Source organism: Hemitrygon akajei, chromosome 12, assembly GCF_048418815.1.
Source record: "Hemitrygon akajei chromosome 12, sHemAka1.3, whole genome shotgun sequence".
Taxonomy (NCBI): domain Eukaryota; kingdom Metazoa; phylum Chordata; class Chondrichthyes; order Myliobatiformes; family Dasyatidae; genus Hemitrygon; species Hemitrygon akajei.
The window spans coordinates 55,548,113-55,574,866 of record NC_133135.1 but is presented as its reverse complement, the minus strand read 5'-3'; the positions used below and the strand labels follow the sequence as shown (position 1 = coordinate 55,574,866).

The 26,754-nt window shown below is 40.1% G+C and overlaps 1 protein-coding gene across 14 annotated transcripts in view; it reads left to right on the top strand.

Annotated features, from left to right (window-relative positions):
• lrrc7 (leucine rich repeat containing 7) overlaps nucleotides 1-26,754 on the top strand; it is a 584,278-nt gene that overhangs the window by 224,768 nt on the left and 332,756 nt on the right. For 10 of the 14 annotated variants that reach the window (XM_073063127.1, XM_073063128.1, XM_073063134.1 and 7 more), the window contains exon 2: nucleotides 5,334-5,400. The exons of the other annotated variants lie outside the window; for them this stretch is intronic. The gene's annotated coding sequence lies outside the window, so the exon portion shown is untranslated. The remainder of the gene's footprint in view (nucleotides 1-5,333; nucleotides 5,401-26,754) is intronic. 14 annotated transcript variants of the gene reach the window in all.

The following is a 26,754-nucleotide window of genomic DNA, read 5'->3' as shown; positions in this document are numbered from 1 at the left end:
CTTCAATTTGAAAACTCAGGTTAATATCTGAGGATGTGCACTGGAGACCCTTCCTCTATGTTGTAATACCAGGTGTGGAGTTAAGACATACAGAGTTGTACTGCACAGAAACAAGCCCTTTGGTCCAACACATCCATACTGACTGTGATGCACATCTACATTAATCCCGTTTGTCCACATCATGCCTGTAACCTTTACTGCTTTCCTGTCAAAGTACCTGTCTGAATATATTGTATCTGCCATTCCACTTTCTCTGGAAGCTAGTTCCATGTAACCGTGACCCTCTGTGATTAGTTCAAAGGCAAATCTCTACTTTGTCTATAATCATAGCTTCCTAAAGGTTGTAGATTTGGTGATTTATCTGGAAAGTAAATCGATGTTTTACGAAAGTGATTCTGATTATAAATAAGTTTTTAATTTTTTGGAATAGCCATTGCTGTTATAAGAAGGCACATGTGCATTAAATCTATTATATTTTGCTGAAAGTTGTTTGGATAAAAAAAAAACTTGATTTGAAGACTAGCAAGTGATTACATCATAGAAGCACATAATTTGGTCTAATCAGTTTATATTGGTATGAATCTATGGTGGATACAATTTTCTCCAAGCTATTTATGTTTCAGTCAATTATAAAAATTTTGATTTGGATACTTCATTTTATGTTCTAAAAAATTACTGAAGTTCACTAATTAAAAAGAAAATGGGCATTGTATTAAAAGTCATTTTTTCTGCCAAGGAATCTCTTCCTGAAAAGTAAAAAAAATGCCATGGCACTGTTTCAGAAATGGACACAGAAATTTGGTGACCTAACCAATGCTTGTTCCTTACTTAAAATTACTTTAAATTCTGTGCCAGAACTTAAATCCTGATGGTGAAAAGCCCTTTTTGTCAAATGAAAATGGTGATAAATCTAACTTAATCACATTGGTTAATTTAAAGTGGAGGTTGGTAGGTTCTTAGTGAGGGCATCAAATGTTATGGATAGCAGGTAGGAGAATGGGGTTGAGAGGGATAATAAATCAGCCATAGTTAAATGGCAGAGCAGACTTGATGGGCTGAATGGCCTAATTCTGCTCACGTGTCTTATGGTTTCATAGTCTTATAAACATCATCTTTATTGAGTAACTAGTACCTTTGGTAAGAGGTAGCTACTGTACATTTTCCTTAAGTCTCAGGGGCAGGATGTTAGTGGATATTTGTAAAATTCTTCCTCACATATATGTCAGTGAACAAAAATTGACATTGACCTGGATCATAGCCTCTGTGTGCACAAATGCAAGTTTTGTGTAGGAACTGCATCCCGACAGCTAAGGTTTGGACATGTCATCATAGATTGAGCAAGTTCATGTTAGTTTTGGTCGTTAGCTCTGCTCACATTTTTTTTTTTGGAGGTGTTGTGGTTTGTTCGAAGTTTTATGGAGATAAAATGTGAAATGACACAAGAATATTTCAAAGAAGTGTTGGGGTAATGATATAGTTGGTTCTGTTGTAAAGTTAATTTTGAAGCTTGCTTTGTCAACACGGGGTAAAATGGAAACAAATTATTGCAGAAACCCAGATCTGAGGATGCATTTCCCATTAATTAAGGAAGGTTTTAGTGAGGTTGAAAATTTGACTACAGCTCCACCTTCAATGCTATAATTCCAAGGAAATACATCACCAGACTCCAGACCCTGGAAATCAATGCTACGCTCTGAAACTGGATCATGAACTTTCTGACTAACAGACCACTATCAGTAAGGATAGGCAGCAACACCTCTACCACAATGACTCTCAACACTGGTGCTCCACGAGGTTGTGTCCTTGGCCTTGTACTTTGCTCCCTGTACACTCAATACTGTGAGGCCAGATTCTGCTCTAACTCCAACTGCAAATAAGCAGATGATACCACTGTTGTGGGCCTTACCTCAAATAATTATGATTTGGCATATTGAAGGAGATAGAGAGCTTAGAAACATGGTGTCATGAGAGCAACCTTTCTCTCGATGTCAGTAAAACTAAAGAGTTGGTTATTAACTTCAGGAATGGGAGCATTGCACATGCCCCTGTCTGCATTAATGGTGTTGAGGTTGAAACTTCAAGTTTCTAGGCGTGAACACTAACAATAGTCTGTCCTGGTCTAACCCCATAGATACCATGGCCAATTAAGCTCTTGAATCCCTTTACTTTCTCAGAGGGCTAAAGAAATTTGGCATGTCTCCATTTACTGGTACCAACTTTTATCTATGCACTGCAGAATGCATCCTATCTGGATGTATTATGGCCTGTTTAGCATCTGCTCTAAATGAGACCACAAAAAAACTGCAGCTAGTTGTAGATACAGCTCAATAACCAGCTTCCCCACCATGGACTCTGCCTATACTTCTCGCTGCCTCAGTAAAGACCCTACATGATCAAAGACCTCACCCACCCTGGACATTCTCTCTTCACCTCCCTCAGGAGATTCAAAATCCTCGAAGCACACACCACCAGGCTAAAGGACAGAATTTACTACACTGTTATAAGAATATTAAATTGTTCCCTAGTGTGATAAGATGGACTTCAAAGCTCACAATCTATCTCATCATCTTGCACTTTTTTGTTTACCTGCACTGCAATTTCCCTGTAGCTGTTACACTTTATTAACAATAACACATTGTTATTGTTTTACTTGTTCTATTTCTGCACTGTTTGTGGTTTGATCCGTATGAACAGTGTGTAAGATAAGCTTTTCACTATATCTTGATATAAGTGACAATAGTAAACCAATTCCAGTTCCAACTCCTTTAAATTTTCTTGGAGTTGTGCCATGCAGGCTGTATCCACTGTACCTTAAGATGAACAAAGTCGATACATTTAAGAAACAGCTTCACAGCCACTGGAAAGAAATGATTGAGAAGTATGTTGGCAATGATTTTTGCTGTGGATGTGGGCAGGTCCAGTGTGCATTATTGTGATTTCCCAGTTTAATCCCATTAGTTTTATTTTCACCATCTGTGTGGTTATAATGATAAAGTTTCAACAAAATGAATCTACATCAATTGCCTTCATTGTCTGAGTAGGCAACCTCTTTCTAGTGATGATTATCTACTGATGACAGTAATTTTTACTCTGATTTCTATGCAATGTAATCAGCAGGTTGACAGCTTTGTCCTTTGTTCCTATAGCACCCAGTATATACCTAGAGAAAATATTTTTAGCTAGTATTGCCAAGATGAAATAGATTTGGCATTGGGGGTGCAAGTGTTGACTAGCCAGAAAGTGAACTTGCACATTTCTCCTACATACTGGGAATAATAACTTATAACCTTAATGATGGCACTTAACTTCAGTTGAAATACCATTGTCTGGAAATTCATTTCGGACGTGTAGGAAGTGGTAATATTTCTGTGGTTCCAGGTGACTGCTTCTTGAGAAAAGCCATCCCAGTTGTAACAGCTTGAGCTCCATATTCCAAAGCTGAAGCAGCAGCTGGGGTGACTTTGATGCATATGCAAGGCAGAGAACTTAATTTGGAGCTAGATTGGGAAGGTAAGCGTAAGAGTTTGTATATCAAAATAAAAAGCAAAAGCGAGGGACGTTATGGTCAGCTTATAAACAGGGGCAAGCAGTCATATATTGTGGAATAAGGAAATGCCAGAGGAATTAGACAATTACTTTGTGTCTGTCTTCATGGAAAAAGATGCACAAAACCTGTCAAATATATTAATGGATCAGGGGTCTATCAATAAAAAAACTAAAGGAGTCAATTATTATAAAAATGAGAGATATTTGTGAACTTAAAAGTTAATAATTCCAGGACACTATCATTTCCATCCCAGAATTTTAAAGGAGGCAACTTTAGAGGTAGTGAATGCTCTGGTTATCATCTTCCAAAGTTCTGTAGATTCAGCATTTGTTCCTGTAGATTGAAGTGTGCTTGCTATGACCCCATTATTTAAGCAACAAGGGACTGAGAAAATGGCAAATCTACTAATATGTTAACCATGCATCTGTGACACTGGAAATGCTAGAATCTATCATGAGTTTTGCAATGACATAATTGCTCAAAGAAGAACAGGATTGAGTTGGGGCAACATAGTTCAATGAAAGGTAATCTGCAGACGTTCTTCGGGAGTGTGATTAGAAGCATAAAAATTGTAATCAGTAGATGTACTGCATCTGGGATGTTGGAAACAGATTGATAAGACCCACTCAAGTGGTTATTCAACAAGCTGCTCTGGGAAGTAGGGATCATTTGCTGACGTACATTTTGAATTTGTTATCTGATAGGAAACAGAGTGGGGATAAATAAATGAGCTTCAAGCAATGACTGACACTCTTTGGTTCCCTCACTCATCTCAACCCACTTGACTCTTCTCTGCAGCTAGCTTCAGAGAGAATTACTTGACATTCTTGGTGATTATATCCAAGTGAATAGCAATCCTGTATGCCAAGTCAAACTAAAGGCTCTTTTGTACTTAAAGGTTTCAAGTGGATTCTCCTGTCCCTTGGACAGTAATTTTCTGAAAGCACAACCTAGAAAAAAATCATGGTTACAGTACCTTGCTAGATCTTTGAGTACTGTTAGATAATCACTCGTGGTTTCCCCTAGCTTTTGAATTTGTGTGTGAATTTATAGCAGTTCAACCCACAAATCACTGTCGGTTGAAGAATTCTTCCAATCTCTGATCCACCTTCGCAAATGAAATCTTGCCTTTCTGTGAAGTTATTAAGTTGGAGAATGTGTTGTAATACACTGTGGAATTGATTTCTATTAAGTAATATTGCTTCCTTCCTTTTCCTCATCACACATTCAATGCCTATGTATGTTCAGCAATGTCTAGCAGCTCAAGAACATTATTTGCCTTGAAAAAAAATCTCCATTGTCTACTTCAAGGATGCCAATGATTTATATACTTTGATTATACACTCATTCTCAAGATGCCTGTGAAGTCTACATATGCTTGGGCTTGATTTTCTTTCATTTTGTGCTGAAACAGTGCTGTCGTTTTTGAACTTCTTGTGCCTTTGCACATTTACTCTCAACTTATTTCTCTCTATGCAGACCGAACAATCATTCTTGCTTTAATTTTGAATCAAAATTGGTGGGTACAGCTTTAAGAATCATTACGGCTGCTTCATAATTTTAAGCCGTTTTCATGAGTTTTCTTTGACTCCCTTTGACCTGAGCCCTGGGATCCACACAGAATCCACTTAATGACGTTATAACTGGTAGGCTAAACATTCAGAACTCATTTCTGCAGTTTCTTACCATTTTTCCATGCCGCTGCACAGTTTTCAGTCCATGAGTTAAGAACACTTCTTTAAAAGGCGAAATGCTGATTTTTTTTCCCTGATTTTTCTTCCTTTAGTTTCTCCAATCCGCGTCGCCATTTATAATGTATCCTAAGGTGGATCTTGGATGCTGCTGCAGTGCTGGTAAGTTCTTCTGACAATGGTTACAGTTTGGGGGAGCTTGAAACAAAGGTGTTTAAATCCAACTTCAGAAACTCCCTACAAGCGATGTTCACATCATAAATCATATGCTTGTGATACTTTCTCTGACTTCTAGACTTATTTACATAACTAGATACAAATACTGCATAATCTCTGCAAATAATTGTAGTATTCTTAAACTGGTTGACATTTCCAGGAAATCAGGCCCTTCTTTGTTAGCATCCTTTGCCATAAATGATTGAAAACTGAGAATTGTTGTTTATGAATGGAGACTGCAGATTCTGAAATCCGGAGCTGAAAAAACAACCTGCTGAGGGAGCTAGGTGGGTTAGGCAACATCTCTGATGGGAGATAGACAGTAGATGTTTCATGTCAAGGCCTTTATCTGGCCTGAATAGTTGAGGGGAGATAGCCAAGATATAAAAGATGGAGGGAAGGGTAGTAGGTAATGGGTGGATCCAGCTGAGTAGGGTGAGAGTTGGATGGGGAGGGGGTGTGGGACTGGTGTCAGAAACTGAGAGGTGATAGATGAAGCGAAGGGTTGCGTGATGGTATCTGAAAGAAAAAAGAATGTGGAACTAAACAGAGGAGGTGTTAGCAGGTATGTAGGAGTAACTGAGCAAATGAAGAGGTGAGAGGGATAAAAGGAGTAGGTTCCCTCAAATTTAGAGAAAGCGTTCATGCCATTGTGCTGTAGACTACCAAAGGATGAATTTTCATTAACATTATTATTTGTTTTATTCAAATTATGTCTATTGATTTAATGGAAATTTATATTCAAATAGTGTTTTGGATCTCCTACATAACCCACTGAATCTGAATGTGAAGCAGCAGAATTAAAATAAGCAAGATCAGTGATTAATTTAAAAGGATGGTTTTGAATCGGTTGTACATGCTAATTAACTAGCTCATACTGTCAGCTTAAATACAGTTTAATCAGAAATAATCATAAAAGCAGAGGGATCTGAGAAGTTAACATAATGCTTTATAAGAATGTGTTTTTAAAAAGACCTAACAGACATACTTGAAGTAAATGCAACAATTATGTGGTTGATGTAGATTTAAAGCCTAATCTTTCTTATATTGCAGATTCAATTGAAATACTTTTTGAGCAATAGGTTTCATTGGTCTTTTACCAATCCTACACCTAGACCTTTAACTTGACGTTTAAGGTTATTCAGTGCTATGATGAAAGGCCATTCTCAAACTACATATTATGCAACAATTCATGAAGGCCCACTCATCATTTCCTAAGGAAAATAATATAAATTTCTCTTCTATTCTATGCTTAAGCCTCCTGATGTTGGTTGGAGCAGAGGTAGAATTGACATCATATTGCTGCTGATGAAGAAGGGAATTGAAAAGCAAAATAAAAACTGCAGATGTTAGAAACCTGAAATAAAAACAAAAATTGTTGGAAGTACTCTGAGTTTGAGCAATATCTGTGGGTCGAGTTGATTATTAGAACTGGAAAAAGTTATAAACCAGGCATATTTAAACAAGAGAAGAAGGGTGGAGAGAGAGGCAAATGTAGACTCATTTGTGATGTTTTCTATAAAATGGTTTGCCAATGGTCGCTGCTTATAACTTATTGTAGGTAGACAAAAGCCTGGGATATGATATGCTTCTGAACTTCCATGGCATATTATCAACTTTTTTGAAACACTGTTTTCCTGTTGATTTATCCATTTCATATCCATATTTGCAGTGCTGCATGACATAATTAAACTTCTGGTTAGATGTGCATTTCAGCCCTCGTGTTAATGATAAAATCAGACTTAAGAGTTTTTTCAATTTAAACTCAAAGATTGTCATTATCTTTAGAAGCAATATAAAGGTTAGCAAATGTAGAAAGTAAATTAAACTCTTTGCCTTCTCAGAATCAAAATAATAACACACATTGAGGCTTTTAAAGTTAAGATGCCCTTAGTTTATTACATGAACTACCATTGGATTTCAACACTTCTCTGTATAATGGATCTTGACTTCTTGACAGAAAGAACACAGTCAGTCCATGTTGGTAGAAATATTTCTAGCTCCATCACGCTGAGAATCAACACGCCCAGGGCTGTGAGCTCAGCCCTCTGCTGTTCACACATGATGGCACTGCAGGCTCCAGTTCAAACCAAATCATCAATTTCACTGATGAACAACGGTGGTTGGCCTCATCGACAATGACGTTGAGACGGCGTACAGAGAGGAGGTGGAGTGGATGGTAAAATGGTGTGAGCACAACAATCTCTCAACGTGGACAAAACCGAAGAGATGATTATGGACTTTAGGAAGGTGCTGGCTGACATTTCCTTACTGCATTTAAACCGTTCTTCTGTGGAGAGAGTTGGGAGCACCAAGTTTCCGGGAATGCACACAATGTATGGCACAACTGGTCTCTCAACACCACCTCTAGCCAGGGAATCAAAGGCATGGGGTGAAGGCAGGGGAGTGGGGATGACTGGAAGAATTGGATCAGCCATGATTGAATGGTGGAGCAGACTTGATGGACCAAATGGCCTACTTCTGCTCCTATATCATATGGTCTTATGGTCTTTGATCAAGAAAGCACAGCAGCGTCTCCACTTCCTGAAGAGATTGAGGTGAGTGAGGCTCTCCCACTCACTCCCGATACTAACCAATTTTTACAGGAGCCCCATCAAGAGTGGCCTGGCCTGCTGCATCCCTGCCTGGCAGGGCAGTTGCAAGGCATCTGAACGCAAAGGATTGCGAGGACTTCTGAGAGGATTAACGGGGTCTTTCTTCCACCTGTCAGAGATATTTATCTGGAGCACTGTGTATACAGAGCACTTAACATTGGCAATGATCCCTCCCATATGACCAACAATCCCTTTGCTCCCTACCCTCAGGCAGGAGGTACCAGAGCATTAGAACAAGAACTGTTATGATGGGAAACAACTGCTTCCCCCAGTCAGTAAGACTACTAAACTCCTTGTCACCACTTTGGTCTCATCACTTATCAAGCACCACTAGTATTATACTGTTTACATTTTAACTTGTGTCATAATTGCACTTTTTACTTGTGGTTGTATTATGTACTGTGTTGCGTGTGTGACTTATATGTGCTGTGTTGTGCACCTCATTCTGGAAGAATGCTGTTTTGTTTGGCAGTATATACGTGTACAGTTGAATGACAATAAACTAAACTTGAACTTGAAACTCACTAATGTTAGTTTTATTATGCACAATGTTTTATTAAGCACTATATGCTTAGATGGTTTGGTATAGCTGCAGGTTTCTTCTGCTATTGCACTGTATTAGAGCAGCAGATGTAGTGTATATGGATTTCAGCAAGGCATTTGATAAGGTTCTCCATGCAAGGCTTATTGAGAAAGTAAGGAGGCATGGGATCAAGGGGACCTTTCTTTGTGGATCCAGAATTAGCTTCCCCACAGAAGGCAAACAGTGGTTGTAGATGGGTCATATTCTGCCTGGAGGTCTGTGACCAGTGATGTGCTTCAGGGATCTGTTCTAGGACCCCCCTAGTCTTTGTGATTATTATAAATGACCTGGATGAGGAAGTGGAGGGATAGGTTAGTAAATTTGCTGATGACATGAGGTTTGGGGTGTTGTGGATAGTGTGGAGGGCTGTCAGAGGTTACAGTGGAACATTGATAGGATGCAAAACTGGACTGAGAAGTGGCAGATGGAGTTCAACCCAGATAAGTGTGAGGTGGTTCATTTTGGTAGGTCAAATATGATGGCAGAATATAGTATTAATGGTAAGACTCTTGGCAGTGTGGAGGATCAGAGGGATCTTGGGGTCTAAGCCCATAGGACGCTCAAAGCTGCTGCGCAGGTTGACCCTGTGGTTAAGAAGGCATTCGGTGCATTGGCCTTAATCAATCGTGGAACTGAATTTAGGAGCTGAGAGGTAATGTTGCAGCTATATAGGACCCAGGTCAGACCCCATTTGGAGTACTGTGCTCAATTCTGGTCACCTCACTACAGGAAGGATGTGGAAACCATAGAAAGGGTGCAGAGGAGATTTACAAGGGTATTGCCTGGATTGGGGAGCGTGCTTTATGAGAATAGGTTGAGTGAACTCGGCCTTTTCTCCTGGAGCGACAGAGGATGAGGTGTGACCTGATAGAGGTGTATAAGATGATGAGAGGCATTGATCGTGTGGATAGTCAGAGGCTTTTTTCCAGGCTCAGATGGTGAGCACAAGAGGGCATAGTTTTAAGGTGCTTGGAAGGAGGTACAGAGGAGATGTCAGGGGTAAGTTTTTTATGCAGTAAGTGGTGAGTGCGTGGAATGGGCTGCTGGCGACGGTGGTGGAGGTGGATATGATAAGGTCTTTTAAGAGACTCCTGGATAGGTACATGGAGCTTAGAAAAATAGAGGGCTATGGGTAACTCTAGGTAATTTCTAAGGTAAGGACATGTTCAGTACAGCTTTGTGGGCTGAAGGGCCTGTATTGTGCTGTAAGCTTTCTATGTTTCTATGTATTGGTTTATATAGTTGACTTGGCTGCAAAATTATTTTAAAGTTGGATATCAAAGCTGCAACATTTATTACTCAAATTGCAGTTGTCTGTCATAAAAGTCATTAATTTGTAAGCATCTGAGAAGTAATGATTTAAAAGCTTATTTTTTAGCCATTCAAATATAGTTCTTTGTAACATTTCTAAGCACAGAAGTTGCACTTTAATTGACTAAGTTTTGTATTTTTGCACAATAAACCCCCACTGTTGAGCCTGCAAAAAACATTTAAAAATCATTGATTGACACTTTACGTGTGTCTCTTCTATAAGTTTATTAACAATACCCTTAATTATTAAAGTACCATGGAATAGATAAATATTTTGCTAGGTTAGTTGTTACTTTTTAAACCGAAGATTAACATACTATATAATGAATTATGGGCCAAGCACTCGGAAATGGGACGAGCTCAGGTGAGTAACTTGTTCAGCATGGACAAATTGGGCTGAAGGGCCGGCTTCTGTACTGTATAATCTGACGCTAACATAGTTGAAAATTTAACAAGTATTTTGTATCAGTCTTCACTGTGGAGGATGTGTGTAGCATTCCAAAAATAGTCGTAAATTGGAAGAGAGTGAGACACTTGAGAAAATTACTATTACCAGGGAAACGGTACTAAAGGCTGACAAGTTTCCAGGTCCTGTTGGACTTAAATGAAATTCTTCATTTTGACAGGGGGAAAAATCTCAATGGTAAGTGACTGTAGAGGCTGGAGATAGAGGTATCTGTGTCTCTTATTTTGTGATCCACTGAGACTATTATACAGATGTAGCACGTAATTATGAAAGCTAACAAGATTCTACAGCTTATTGTAAAGGTAATGGAATGCAATAGTAGGGAGTCTGGACTTTAGTTTTTTAAGGTATTGGTGAGTTCTTGGACTTGGTACCATTTTCATAGAATCCTACCCTTGCATGGCAACTGAAAGCAGTCAGTAATCTCCAGTGTTACTACCACTGGTTAACTGGTGATAAAACTAGATAGTGCGATTGGTTTTTGGGTGATCACTACCACATTTCCTGTAAAAGATGGTGATTGATGATTCTGGTTACCAAGGACAGTAGTCCATGGAATCAGCAAAATTGTTTAAACCATCTGGTCCCAACAAGGCACTTCCCGTCTGCATTGATTTCCAGTTGATAATACTGCTAACTTCTGTGTTCTTGAGCAGCATTTTGTCTTCTTCATTGCTTTTATTTTTATGTGGAATCTAATAGTAGGTGGAGAGATTGAGGTGCATGTAACAAAACTGAAAAATGTGAAGGATAACCTGAAGTCCTACTTCAATACCCAAATGCCTGGCCAGAACCTAGTGCAATTCTATTAAATGGTTGTGATATCAAATGTTGGTTGTTACTTGTTCTTGAACTGGTGAGCTCAATTCTTTGACAAACGTCCTGCAGTTACAATCTAGTCAGTAGTTGTGAATGATTGATTTTCCCAGTGTGCTTCTCTTTGGGTTGAATGTTATGTTGTTAATTTGATACAAGTTTACCTTTGCTGTTTTTGGGAAATCATTCAAATTTTAAAAAGTTGCTAAGGGACCCTATAACCAAAGTGCTTCCCTGTAAGTTAATAGATGCCAATCCATTTAGTAGTGTTCTATTTTAATCCACTTCAACAATGGAATTATTACATTCTTTAATTTTACTCAGAAACATTTTCACATTAACTTCTGAAATATTAGAAGCTTATGGGTTCCTTCTTTGGCTGCATTAACTTCATTCTTTGTTGTAGGTGCTGTAATGGATTTAATATTTCAGTAATACTTGAGTAATATTGTAAATATATTTGATTAAGCATTCTTTGCTTACATAATTCATGATGGGTTACATGTAAGAAGTATGTGAATGGCATATGTCATTATGCCCCACATGCACTTCACTAAAGAACAGAAACTAAGTACACTTGCATCCTGGCTTCCATGTTTTTCTTTCAATTAGTTTCTAGAGCTACAGAACATTACAGTGCAGAAAATAATGTTTTAAAACAAACCCAAGATGACTACCTATTTGTTGAAGTACAGCATGTGTTTTTTTGGAAGGGGAGGGAGAGAGACAGTCGAGTTTAAAAAAAAAGGCAGATAGCAGACAAAATTCATGGGTTCATATACAGTGAATACCGGGTGATAATGATAACAAATTTTAAAAAGAGCAGGAATGGCTGGCTACATGAAAAAGATAAGCACATACATTTGCACAGCAGGTAACTAGATGATGTATACTGAATAAATTGAACATTATTTTGAAGCAAATGAAATAGCCAATAAAAAGTGAGCATCCGTGTTTTTGAGTGCATTAGGTGGAAAGGTGTACAGTTTGCTTAGAAGTGTAACTGTTTGAACCAAACCGATGAAATGAGCTTTGCTGATATCATGAATGTAATGCAAGAACATTTGATTTCAGAATGCTTTAGGCTTCATTGGCAGAATCAAAAGGAAAGGAAGTCCATTTTAGATTGCATGGCAGAATTGAAGAAACTGTGTGAGCATTGTCAATTCAGTGATGGGCTTAATGTGCACTGAGACATTTGTGGAATCATTCAAAGCATTCAAAAATGGCTCAAAACTGAAGCACAACTCTAATAGAGCAGTGGAAATCACTGTATCAATGGAAATAGCAGCCAGTAATAGGAGTCAGGAGTGAAAGTGAGCATGCACAAAATTACAACATTTAAACATAAACCTGCCTAGCCAAACATACTGTATTACTGTTATGGTAGGGGCTCACATACACCAGACCAATGCTGGTTTAAGGGTGAAGCTTGCAGAAAATGCAACAAAGTTTAACACAAACAAAGAACATGTTGGGCAGAGAAAATAAATTGGACTGCACAGGGAAGAGAAAAAGTGAAAAAGTCAAGTGGCAGTTTCAAAAAGAGCATTAATCTGCATGATGTTGGTGAAAAATCTGATAATGCTGGGAATGACACGGCACTGAGTAGCCTTGAGATTCACAATGTGAAAACTAAAAGGAGACAAGCAATATAGCTAACACCAGAAGTGAATGGCAAATTAATTAAAGTGGAATTGGACACTGGCTTGGCTGTTTCAGTCATTCCACAAAATGAGTTTGAATGGCATTTCAAAGATACTGAACTGAAACCTGCAGACATCCAACTAAGAACTTATGTTGGAGAACAGATCTCTACTGTGGGATTGACATTTGTAACAGTGAAGTACAACAACCAACAAGCCATATTGTGCTTGTTCGTGGTAAAAGCAAGTGGCCAGGTATTGTGGGGCCGTGATTGGCTGGGACAACTGCAACTTGATTGGAGATCCATCCACCAATTGCATGCTATTTCCCCTGCAAACGAGTCAACTGAAAGCAAATTGAGAAAGGTACTGGATGATGCCACAACAGTATTCAAAGATGACATTGGAAAACTGAAACATATCAAGGGTAAAATAATGTTAAATGAAAATGCCACACCCTATACCATCTCTATACCATCTGTGATTAAGTAGCCAGTGAGCTAGATCACATGGAGGCTAAAGGAATTATTTCCAAGGTTGACTGGAGCCCGTGGGCATTGCCAGTGGTTCTAGTAGTCAAGAAGGCTGGGTCTGTCAGAATCCGTGATGATTTTAATATCACCATCAACTCAGCACTGAAAGTAGATCAATATCCTTTGCCCAGGAGAGAGGATACCTTTGCAAGCTTTTCTGGAAGGAAACTTAAGCAAAGTGAACTTAGTTGAAGCCTTCCCACAGATGAAGAATCTGAAGTGCTTCTCACCGTAAGCACTCTGAAAGGGTTTTATCGCTAAATAGGCTTATTTTTCGAGGGGCATCTGCACCCGCACTCTGACAGAAAGCTTTGACAAAGTGCTGCAAGGCTTCCCAGGCACTCGGTTACCCGAATAACAAAAAACATCTCCAAAATCTCAAGATGGTGATTAAAAAGATTAGAAGATCATGGGTTCAGAGCACAGTGCAACAAGTGTGAATTCTTTAAACTAATCATCTCCGTCACACCATTGATGCACAAGCTTTACGCAAGCGTGCTGAAAGATTTCAGGCAGTGGAGGATGTCCCAAGGCCAAAGTTTGTGTCACAGTTGCATTCGTTTTTAATATTTGTAGGTTACTATAACAGGTTCCTGTCAAACCTAGCTACTGTGCTCCACCCCTTGAACTTATTACTACAGATTGGGAAGAAATGACAAACAGACAAAGCAGTGAGGTGGGTTTCCAAAAGACTAAGGAAATGGTGATGTCAGACACTGCACTCACACATTATGATTCACCTCACCCAGTGAAGCTTGCCTGTGACACCTCACCTTATGGTGTAGGTGCAGTCAACTCACATGTTACAAGTGATGAAGGTGAACACCCTTTATCCTTTTCATCATGTTCCCTTATCGCTGCAGAGAAAAATTACACACAGATTGACAGAGAGACTTTGAATCTGGTTTGCGGTGGAAAGTGTTTCAACCAGTACCTCTGGGACAGAGTTTACCCTCGTCACCGATCCTCTCGAGCTGGTGTCCATTTTCAATCTACAGATGTGGGTTCCACCAACAGCAGCGGAATGAGCACAGAGATGGGCTGTGTTGCTTGGAGGAACCAATTACAAGGTCAAATTCAAGAGGACAACTAATCATGGAAATGCTGATGGATTATCCTGTTACCCTTGGAAAAGGAAGTACCTAAAAATTTACAAAAGGATACTCCTTGTGATGTATTTTCCTTAATGAAAATCAAAGGTCTTGTCTCACCCCATCACAGATATTCTCTTTGTTCTATTCAAACCGCTCAGCTCCTCTACAACTTATCTATACCTTTATAGTTTCTTTCCCTGTTCAGGCATAGAATATGAGACTTGAACATTACTTTTTCAATTGTCTGAAGACCCTGGGCTTCTTCCTTCAGCAAGGGCCCAACTAGTTCCGCTCTGCCAACTCACTCATTCTTCCAGGTGAACTTGTTGTCTCATTGAACAACTTGTCCTTCAACTCCATTCGCTTTGTTCAGATCCATGATGCAACAAGGGGCATTTCTGCAGGCACCAGCTCTGCAGACGCCACTCTGAGCTTACATTTGCCTGCCACTTGAATTCTCCACTCCTCTCCCAATTCTGACTTATCAGTTTATGACCTTCTAAAATGTTGAGCTTTCTGGACTCCGAATTCTACAACTTCAGGTAAGTTGATTTCTCTGCCTGTATCAGTTATTCGTCTGAGATATTGGCTCATCTTGTTTGTATTTTTTTCTTCCCCACTTTTTTCTTTATTTTTCCAAGTGGAGCAAATGCCCATTCTGATACTCTGGGTGTGTCATCTTGTTGTGCATTTCACTATTTCTGCATTCTTTTTATATAATAATTCTGAAAGAATTCCTAATCGTTCATTGACCAGATATGCTTATTAACTGCTTTCTTCCTGTGGTCTCCCTGCTCTACCCTCTCTGTAGATCTAGAAGCTGCTTTTCACTCTTTCTCAATTCAAATGAAGGAGGTTTTGATCTAAATCATTGACCCATTTCCTTTTCCCACAGTTGTGTCCAGACCTGTGAATATTTCAAACACATTCTCTGATTTTATTTTAGATCTCTAAGATTGACAGTATTTTATGATTTTCAACCATTTCCACAGTGTTGCTTGACCTATTTTGTGTTTTCAGCACTTTGGTTTTATTTCAGATTTCCATATCTTCCCTTTATTCCTCAATTATTATAGTTTTTGTCAACAGCTTTTGGCTTATAGCATTTCTTGTGAGCTGAGCAAAGTTCAGGAAGGGCTAAAAAGCCTTCCCTGGTGGACTCTCCACAACTGTCTTTGCTTTCATTATCTGCTGCTTCATTTCAGTTGTGTGTGCAACACCAGGTGAAAATATACTTATATGATAAATTGTAGAGCTATGTTTGTTTGCACGATAGATGTGAATATCGTGACTGGACACTCAGGTTAACAATCCTGGTCTCCATTAACCCCTATGTCCTAAAATTTTGAAGTCTTGTTGGAGAGGAATGAAAAATGAAAGAAATGGTAGGTTTATGAAAGTAAAGAAAGAAATAGCATGATGTTGAAGCACTGTTGCATTCACAGGACTGGACCATATTCAGGGATTCATCCTTGGAACTGAATGAATGCGTATGGCTTTCATGATTTCTTCAAGACTCGTGTGGTTGAGTGTGTGCTTTTGAGAATGTACCAAGACTTCCCAAACCAGAAGGCATTGGGTGAATGAGGAGATTTCAAAGATTCAGAGTGCATTTAATATCAAAGTATGCATACAGTATGCAGCCCTGAGATTCGTCTTCCTGCAGTCAATTGAGGGCTAGATCTGTGATTCAGAATTCTACAAGAAATCCAGCTATGACTTGAGGAAGGCTATCATAATAGTGAAAAGGCAACCCCAAGTGAGGGTTGAGACAGAGTCAGATGCATGACTACTATGACAAGGTTTGTAAGATGAAACCTAACAGCATAAGCTGCAATGAGCTTCACTCCTTGATTTAACGCAATGTTTTTTATGCATGCATTAAGAAAGAGAGTATCACTACAGCTGTGTGAATCCCCACAGCATCTCGCGACCCTGTGTCCCCCACCTTTAGTGGCTGATGTCAGAACAGGCAACAAGAGGGTGAACCCTCGCAAGGCATCAGGCCTCAATGGTGTACATGGCCGACTCTGAAAACCTGTGCCGACCAACTGGCTGAAGTGTTCAAGGACATCTTCAAACTCCTGCTGCTGCAATCTGAAATTGCTACCTGCTTTAAAAGAGCAGAATTATATAGGGGTACAAGAAGAGCAGTGTGAGCTGCCCTAATGACTAATGTTCAGAGCATTCACTTCTAGTGTAATGAATTGTTTTGAGAGGTCAGTTGTGGTGAGAAATAACTCCTGCCTGGGCAAGGACCTGGACCTCCTACAATTCACCTACCACCTCCACAGGTCTACAGCAGATGCAATCTCACGGGATCTCTGACCTGATTTGGAGAATGTAAAGAACTGCAAGATGTACATCATGCTGCTGCTAATTATTTACAGCCCAGCGTTGAACTCTGTTCAAGTTGCCCAAGCTATGACCTCAGTTGGGGTTGTAGCTCAGTTATTTTGCATTTGTGAGGATGGTTTTGAGGACAGAGAGGGTAGTTAGGGGTCAGGTTGGTGTTTATGGGCTGGAATATGGGGACTTAGAGGACAAGCAGAAATCTTAAGTCTGTGGTCTGCATTCGAAGGGAAACGATGCAGATGTGAGATATCCACAGGCTAGGCTGGGACGTCCGGCCTGATGTTGGATCAGCAGAGAGTGTGGATGAAGACTGGTGGTCCCCCCAGGGTCAGCGAGTTCTCGATGGGTTCCGGAGTTGGAGGAATAAGGTCTGATGATTTCCTGGGTTTGCAAATTGGTGAGACCCGAGTTTGGGGTCCCATCGTTGGTGAGTCTGGAGGTTGGAGCCTGGTGTTTGGTCATCGGCGGGTCCTGGGGTCGGTGCTGAGGATCTATGCCTGACAGTTGAATTGGAAGTCCGGATGCTGAGGCCCTGGGTCTATGAAACTTTGTGAGTCCACTGGGGTAGTCGAAGGTCTGATGGCTGAGCCCACTGCAAGTTGAAAACTGAAGAATATGACCTATCTTGAGTTTAGAGGATGGATGGGAGGGGAGAACAGGGCTTCTTTTTCTGTTGTTGTTTTGTTGCTTGTGTTCTGTTTTTTTTTTGTGCTCTGTGTTGTTCTACTGAGCATTGTGGGTATGCTATGTTGGTGCCACTATGTGCAACAATATTTATGGGCTGTCCCCAGCACAGCCTTGGGTGTGTTGGTTGTTAACAGAAACAATGCATTTCACTCTCATGAGAAATTCTGCAGGTGTTGGAAATGAAAAACAGCACATACAAAATACTGGAGGAACTCAGCAGGCCAGGCAGCGTCGATGGAAATGAATAAACAGTCGAAGCTTTGGTCCAAGACCCTTCTGCAGGACTGGAAAGGAAACGGGACGATGACAGAATAAAAAGATGGGGGAGGGGAAGAAGGCTAGCAAGAAGCTGATAGGTGAAGCTAAGTGGGTAGGAAAGGTAAAGGGCTGGAGAGGAAGGAATCTGATAGGAGAGGAGAGTGGACCACAGGAGAAAGGGAAGGAGGAAAGGCACCAGGAAAAGGTGATAGGCAGGTGAGAGGAGGTAAAAGGCCAAAGTGGAGAATAGAAGAAGAGGGGAAGGTGAGGGAATTTTTTTTAATGGAAGAAGAAATCAATATTCATGCCATCAGGTTGGAGGCTACCCAGATGGAATGTAAGGTGTTGCTTCTCCACCCTGAGGGTGGCCTCATTGTGGCACAAAAGGAGGCCATCGACTGACATGACAGAATGGGAATGGGATTGGAATTAAAATGTTTGGCCACCAGGATGTTGTGCTTTTGGTGTGTGGAGTGTAGGTGCTTGATGAAGTTCTCCCCCAAATTACGGCAGGTCTCTTAATGAAGTGTCTTCCCCTTTTCTTTCCAGTCCTGAAGAAGGGTCTTAGGCTGAAACTTCAACTGTTTATTCATTTCCATAGATGCTGGCTGATCTGATGAGCTCCTCCAGCATTCTGAATACATTTCACCCTATGTACATGTGATAAATAAATTTTTACATCTTGAATCATTCCCTCCGTACAAATAACCAAGTTTCAAAAACTGGGCTTCTCTATCTCTCTCTGCAATTGTATTCTTGACTTTCTTACTGAGAGACCACAGTCAATGCGGATCAGAAACAACATTTCCTCCTCACTGACCAAGTCATCTCACCTCAAAATGCATGATTAGTCCACTGCCCTACTCTATCTACACTCATAAATTTATGACTGTTGGATACATGTAGCTCAAAAGCCATCTATTAACAGGTGTTGGTAGAATGTCTGGTGGTATTGAGGAGGCTTACAGAGGTGAGACTTCCGGAAGGGGAAGTCAGGAGAGCACACACCAGTCCTCACTGAGGAGTCAGCATTGGGAAAACTTCAAGCTCCTGGGTGTCCACATCTCTGAGGATCTACCCTGCGCCCAACCTATCAATGCAATCACAAAAAAGGGCATGCCAATGGCTCTATTGTGTTAGGAGTTTGAGAATATTCGGTATGTCACCAAAGACACTTGCAATTTTGTATAGGTGTATGTTGGAAGGCATTCTAACTGATTGCATCGCAGTCTGATGTGAAGTCTCAAACGCACAGGATCACAAGTGGCTGCAGGGAAATGGAGACTTAGCCAGCTCCATCACAAGCAATAAACACTGCCATTGAGAACATCCATCGTTGAGGATCTTCACCATCTGGGACATCCTTTTCTCATTACTGCCATCAAAGAGGATGTATCGAAGCCTAGAGACCCACACTGAATGATTTGGGAACAGCTTCTTCCCCTTTGCCATCAGATTTCTGAATGATCCACGAACGTTATTTAATTTGTCCTCTTCTTGCACTACTTATTGACTTTTTGTAATTTATATTAATTTTAGATCTTTGCTCTGTACTGGGTGCTGCACAGCAAGCATTATATATTAGTGATAGCAATTGATTCTGAATGGTGTAACTCATCGAAATGAGAATGTTTAAGTTTGACAGGCAATTGAAGTTAGGTCAATATTTCTTGAAAATTGCATTGAAATATATTGTCAGGAAGCTCCAGAGTCCATCCCCATCTCTGAAAGCTGTGACTGCCAGGACACCTTCCTTGCTGCTGTTAATTGTGAGATCTCCGGAGGCCGACCTTCTGGTCACTTACCCCTGTGTTTTTCATTTTCTTTGCTGTAAGTGGGAAGAAATAGACCTCTGAATGACAGTAATTTTAGATATTCATTCAGTTAATAATTTGCTTGTCAGACAGAGACTTAAGTTATAGAAAGATAAAGAATAATAGTAGTGGTGAATAAATAGAAAAATGTATAGAAAAAGGATGGCTGTGTTTGCAGAATAACGTGTGTGAGTTTATTTGAAGAGATCACCTAATTTAAGAGTGAAATGGAAACGTAATGGTCAACTGTGCAATTCAGATGTTGTCTTCTGATAGTGCATCCTGGAATATCCTTTAATATTCCCATTACTAATGTCCTGGGTTCTTCTAGTCTTTGTTTCTTCATGGCAGTAGTATGTTATTATTTTATCTTCGTTGTTCAGGAAGGGAATTTTTATGATGCGCCTTCACTTTTTTAAAAAATATTCCAAGAGGAGAATGTTTAAAAAAATAAACAGTTTTTAAAGTTTCTGAACTGTTACCAACATATTTACAGTTCTCAATATCTTCAGAAATGTGGTAGTTGTATTAGGTGTTTAAATCTTAGAAATGATATCTCCTATTACATGGCCACATCACAAATAGTCAAATCAATGAATAAAATAATAAAATAAAAATGATACTTGTGTTAATATTTATAAACATTAAGCATTATGGATTTACCATGTCATATGAGAATCAGCACCTCCCAATGCTCCTTTATCACCTTTCAAAGCTTGCTGTTTTGTATCCAGATATATTTTTTCCTATTTAAAATATCACACTTTAACGTATTGAGAAATTGTGATGCTGAAAGGTTTTGAGAATCAATTGTCATGTGAGAACCACAGGGACCAATCCCTGTATTAACTGGTACTTGGTTTATTATTGCCATATATACTGAGATACTGTGAAAACTTTTATTTGTATGCCATTGAAGCAGTTCATTCCATGTGTAAGTATGTTAAGGTCATTCAAAAAGGGGGAAAAACCAATGCAGAATATAGTGTTACATTTACAGAAAAAAATAGACAGGTAGATGAAAGAAGTGCGCGTATCATGATGAAATAGATTGAGAGATGAACAGTTCATCTTCATTGTATATACTCATATGTTCAGGTGTTTTAAAACACTAGGGTAGTCTGCTGATACATACCTTTGGTATCATTGGGGACATGCCGAATGTCTTTAGTTCTCTGAGGAGGTAGAGGCACTGATGTGTTCTCTTGCCTTTAACATCCATGTATCTGCTTCAGGGCAAATCATTGGTGATATTTTCTCCAAAGAACTTTAAACTCTCAGCAATCTCCATCTTAGCACCATTGATCAGGACAAAGCAATATATTCTGCCCCATTTCCTCAGGTCAATGACCAGCTCTTTTGTTTTGCTGACCTTGAGGGAGAACGTGTTGTTTTTACATAATGCCTCTAGGCTCTCTATTTCCTTCCTGGCTTCATCTTGTCATTGTTTGAGATCTGGCTGCTTATGGTGGTGGTATCTGCAAAATGTGAATAGAGTCTGGTCACTATTATAGGGTATAGGGAATAGATTAAGGGACTGAGGATGGAGCCTTGTAGGGCATTGGCTTTGAGGTGGTTTTGCTGCCTATCCTTACTGATTGTGCTCTGTTGGTCTGGAAGTCAAGGATCCAGTTGCAGGTGGGGTACTAAGATCTAAGTCTAGGAGTTTGGAGATGAGTCTGTTTGGAATTAAGGTATTGTAGCTGTAGATACAATCAATAAATAGGCATCCACAAAACATGCGGAATCTCAATAGAGCATGATTAATATCAAAGTGCTGTAAATGTAATACAAGACTCAATTACATTTGATAGACCAAAAAGAAATACATCTAGTACATTTAAACATAATGAATATGGATCCACAATTCTATCAGAAATTTTTGGCTGAGCTTTGTTGAGAAATGCTAGCATTTCCACATGGAATGCTGGCATTTAATTTTGTAAGTACCAATAGTTTGGGATATCTTCGTGAAATTTTAAAATCGTTAGCTTACTGACTAAGCTATCTGACCATAGAATCTGCTCTTTGATTTTGTACAGATTAGACATTACAGGCATTTCTTATTTGGCTTATAACTTTAACGCAAAGAGGACTGGTGTAGTACCTGCACCATTGTAGTAACCTGATTTATTTGATAGGGTTCATGGAGTCACTGGAAAAATGCCAGTGCTAATGTTACTTTATTAATGCTCTGACTATGTACTTACATAACTGCATATTAAATGATTTTATCCTATGTTAACTTTATCCTAGACAAGATTTTATCCTATTGTTAGTTATATTCATTTTAAGTGTTGTCCTTCACTTTAGCATTATCTCAGTCATCACTGTAGTCCCCCAATATTACCACTCGTGTACACTGCACCTTTAATTTTCCCGCCTGTATGCTCTTCCATCTCTTTGTAACTGTTTGGTTTTTAGAGTACACTGATTATTAGCCAACTATTAGCAGAATAGTTCTTTTTGTGCTTCATAACAACCAAGTGAATTCTATCCTTAATACTCAAGGACATTCTCTCTTTTCAGCACTATAATGTGTTCCTCATGGACAACCTTTCTGCTTGTTTCGTCCCCATCTTTTCTGCACATCTAATATTGAGGTAGGTGGAGCTGAGTCCATGGTCATATCAGCCATCAGATTAGCAATGATCTTACTGAATGGCAGAGCAGGCATAACAAGTCAGGTGAATTACTCCTGTTCCTATTACTTATATTCTTAATATTTAGCAACTCGTGTCTGTTTTTTTTAAAAAAAGTCTTGATTTCAGCTCATACTTCATATGGCTAATTGTACCTGCACCTTAATGACATTTATTGCAATATTATATGTTTATGTGGAAGAATGTTAACAATATTTTATGGTATTCATGATTGCCTAGAAATCTGGCCAAATTGCCAACCCCCAATATATGAGAAGATAGTCATAACTTGCTTCTATGCCTTTGAAGTACAAAATAAGTACAAACAATTTGCTTCATTAGATTGCATTTGCAGTCATTTTTGGGGTATGCTTAGAACCCATAAAATGTATATTAGTCCAATCGCTTTGTGCACATTTCCCCTTAACATGACGGTATTGAGTAGATTATGAAGTGGACATTTCCTCGATTGTGGAGCTTTTGGGGAAAACTAATGATCCTCACTATTCACTCTTGTTGGATTACGGTACAGATTTGTTATTTTTCTTCTTATATTTTCCTTGTAGTTTAACTCTGCTATGCTTTAAATGTTTATGCAATTGCTTACATAACATATAATTGCTCAGTATATTCTCTGGCAGTTGTAGCATAGCAGAGTCTGCATTTTCTAGAAGCTTCTATTTTCTGTAGCCACTTGAATTTGGCTATTTTGTAGGTTAATTGTTAACACTAGAATGTGTTATTATCTCCACTCTGAGTATGAGATGACCGTGACTACTGTTTCTTTGCTTTTTCATTGTTTTTTCTTTGTACATTTTTTGTTCTTGCCACACTTCATAAAATGGCCATAACCATAAGTATCGTTTCTCATTCTTGACTTCCAATGAATCTCTTGATCAATATCACCAGATGCAATATCTGTTAGAGAATTTGGGAACTGAGGCATTAATTAAAGTGTCTGTACAATCCGATGACACTAAGATTGTGGGTAGAGTAGACAGCGAGAAAGACCATCAAAGTTTGCAGCAGGATCTGGATCAGCAAGAAAATGGGCTGAAAAATAGCCAATGGAATGTAATGCAGACAAGTGTGAGGTGCTGCACTTTGGGAGGACCATCCAGGGTAGGTCTTACATGGTGAGAGTTAGGGCACTGAGGAGCGTGGTACAACAGAGGAATCTACGAATACAGATCTATAATTTCTTGAAAGTGGTGACACAGGTTGATAAGGCTGTTCTAAAAAAAAAAAGCTTTTGGCACATTGACCTTCATAAGCTAATGTATTGAGTACAGGAGTCGGGAAGATATGTTGAAATTGTATAAGAGGTGAGTGAGGCCTAATTTGGAGTATTGTATGCAGTTTTGGTCACATAGCTACAGGAAAGATGTAAAGAAAATTGGAAGGGTGCAGAGAAAATTTACAAGGATGTTACTGGGACTTGGAAATCTGAGGAATAGGGCAAATTTGAATAGGTTAGAACTTTATTCCCTAGAACATAGAAGACTGAGGGGAGATTTGATAGAAAAGTGTACAAAATTATGGGAGGTATAAATAAATAGGGTAAACGCAAGCAGGCTTTTTCCACTGACATTGGGTTGGGACTACAACTAGAAGCCATGGGTTAGCGGTGAAAGGTGAACCTGAGTGGGAGCTTCTTCACTCAGAGGGTGGTGTGTGTGTAATGAGCTACCAGTGCATGAGGTGGATGTGGGGTTGATTTCAATATTTTGGAGGACGGGTACATGGATGAGAGGGGTGTGGAGGGTTATGGTCTGTGTGCAGATTGATGGGACTGGACAGATTAATGGTTTGATACAGACTAAATGGGCTGAAAGGCCTGTTTTTGTGCTGTAGTGTTCAATGATTATGATTCTATCAACATTTTGGACACGGCAGCTCCAAACCTCAGTGAATCTTCATAATGATGACCAACAGTCTGATCAGTGGTTCTTCCTTCATGATTACAGCTAAGTTTTATTAAAAAAAAATGTGAGCTGAGATTATTGCCCACACCTTTCAGTGGTTCGGGTCTTTCCTAGCATTATTGTTAGTTTGGCCAGATCATTTACGGGTGGAGTGCTCTGAGCCAAAGAAGATAGCCGTTCCCCCTACCCCCATCCCTTTCTCCCCTTTGTTTTGCTTCTGTACCATGGCTGCCATGGAGAGAAATCTTTAAGTTCTGGTGCTCTTCCCATTAGTCATAACCTTGTGTGCTAAACACAAAGATACTATTTTCAACCTAATTTAGTCTAGTTCAGCAAACCCTTTCTGAAGATTAGTAAGTGTTAGCATTATATAACGGCAAGTCTATGCTTTTACCACACTTGTTTTTACAAACGCGAGTAAGTGCAGACTGCTTTGCAGCTTTAACAGTGCTGGCGCATTAGGACGTCAGAGGTCTGTGAACACCATGCATTCCAGATGCCAGGGTCATCTAATGTTCATTTCAGACGCCCTTTCAGGGCGACATTTCTTATGTGACACGGATGCTCAAGTAGTGTGCTGCCAGCATCACCTATGATCAGACCCAACACACCTTTAGCCATTACTACTGATGCTGTGGACTAGGCTGTGGGTGCTGTACGTGATCAGTCGATCAGAGGCGTGTGGCAACCGTGCACCTTCTTCCACTGGCAGTACCATGCCCCCGAAAGGAAGTACAACACGCTTGACCGCGGACTTGGTGCTCTCTCACCTGGCTGTCTGCCATTTTCATTTTCTTCCATAGGGCCACCATTTCAGTGTTTGTTGACCAGAAACCCCTCATGCACGCAATGATCACGATACCAGACTCTTAGTCTGCATGGCAGCAATGCCACCTGGCCTAAATATCCGAGTTCACAACGGATATACAACATATCAAGGGTAAAAATAATGCCATGGCTGATTACCTCATGGCCAGCTTTTGAGGCCGTACACGTAGGGGATTACTCGGCCGGCACGGCAGCTGACCAAGCTACTGACCCAGAAGTCCAGGCTTGCCAAACAGTGGTCATGGGCCTATGGTTGGCTGACATTAAGTTCAGAGAAGCTGGGCCTTCCCTCCTGTGTGATGTCTCAACTGCTTGCCCTTGCCCCATAGTGCCTGCAAACTGGAGGCACACTGTTTTTAACATCGCCTCTTGCATTCGGACCTCAAAGAAACTGGTTACATTAAAGTTTGTGCGGCACAACCTGAGAAAGGACGTGGGTGATTGGAGTGCAGCCCGTGTTGAGAGTCAGTCGGTGAAAACCCATCTTGTTCGGGGCCATTGGTACCTTTTGAGATCCCCGAGCAATGGTTTGACCACGTCAGTGTGGACCTGTTTGATCCTTTTCCCCGGTCCTGTGGTTTCACGCACCTCCTTACTGTGGTGGACTGTACCACCAGATGGCCAGACGCCATCCAACTAGCATTGATGATGGCCTCAGATGTGGCTTGGACATTCATTGCTCAATGTCAGGGAGAGAAAGATCTTTATCATAGATAACATGGGTAAGCCTGAATGTATTTCAGTAGAACGCCTTAAACTGGCCCGCCAAGATTTGGACGATTCCGTTACTGTGCCCCTTGCATCACAACAGGACCTTGAGCATGTCATCACACCTCTGGGCGAGCCAGAGGCACCAGCTGTTACTCCACGCGTGGGACACAGGACCCGAGCTGGGTGGCTCGTCCAGGCTCCGGTCAGGCTCACAGTGCCAGTTTTAGTGAATTCTGGGGAAGCCTCTGCAGGGTAATGTGATGGGTGGAAACGGGCATAATTCACAACCACCGACATAGAGTTGCGATTCACTTTAGGAGGCTAGTCTGATGTGATGACTTCATTACGTGAAGTTTTTTTTTAAACCATGTTTTATGCTCTGTGTTTGGAGGACAATAAAGGAATTGTTACAGTTTCCCTTGAACTTAAAACGTCTCTGCTGTTTCATTTACAAGAACCTACAGTGTCATTTAACGTGACACCAGCAGTGCATAATGGCATTAGAGACTCCTATTGATGGCTACAGGAGTGTCAATATTTCCTCCTGGCTGTGGAGTACAAAGACAATCGCATTTCTACTTTCACTTTTCCCTAATATTCATGCTGTGATCTGTACTGGTCTAATGTTGAATGCTTGTTTAGGAGAAGCACATATTCTGAAGATTGCCGCGCTTCCTGCCTCTCTCTGCCCCATGGAATGGCACCCAAATTACCATTATGAGCCATTTGGACATACGTACCACCTCCTGTATTGTATAACTCAGGAAACCTGCAGACTCTATTGTGCTGTGCTGTAACAGCAGCGTTGTTGCATTCAACAACCTTGAGCATCTGGGCGTACATTTTTTACCTGTTCATTTCTGGGAAGCTGCTTCACAGGCTAGGCCAGCATCTCTTGCCAATTTCTAAAGAAAATAGTGGTGAGCTACATCCTCGAGTTTGTGGTGAGGGTGTTCCTCAGAGCTGATGAAAGTAAGGTGTGCAAATTTGAAAATAATTCAAGTTTCTGGCATGTC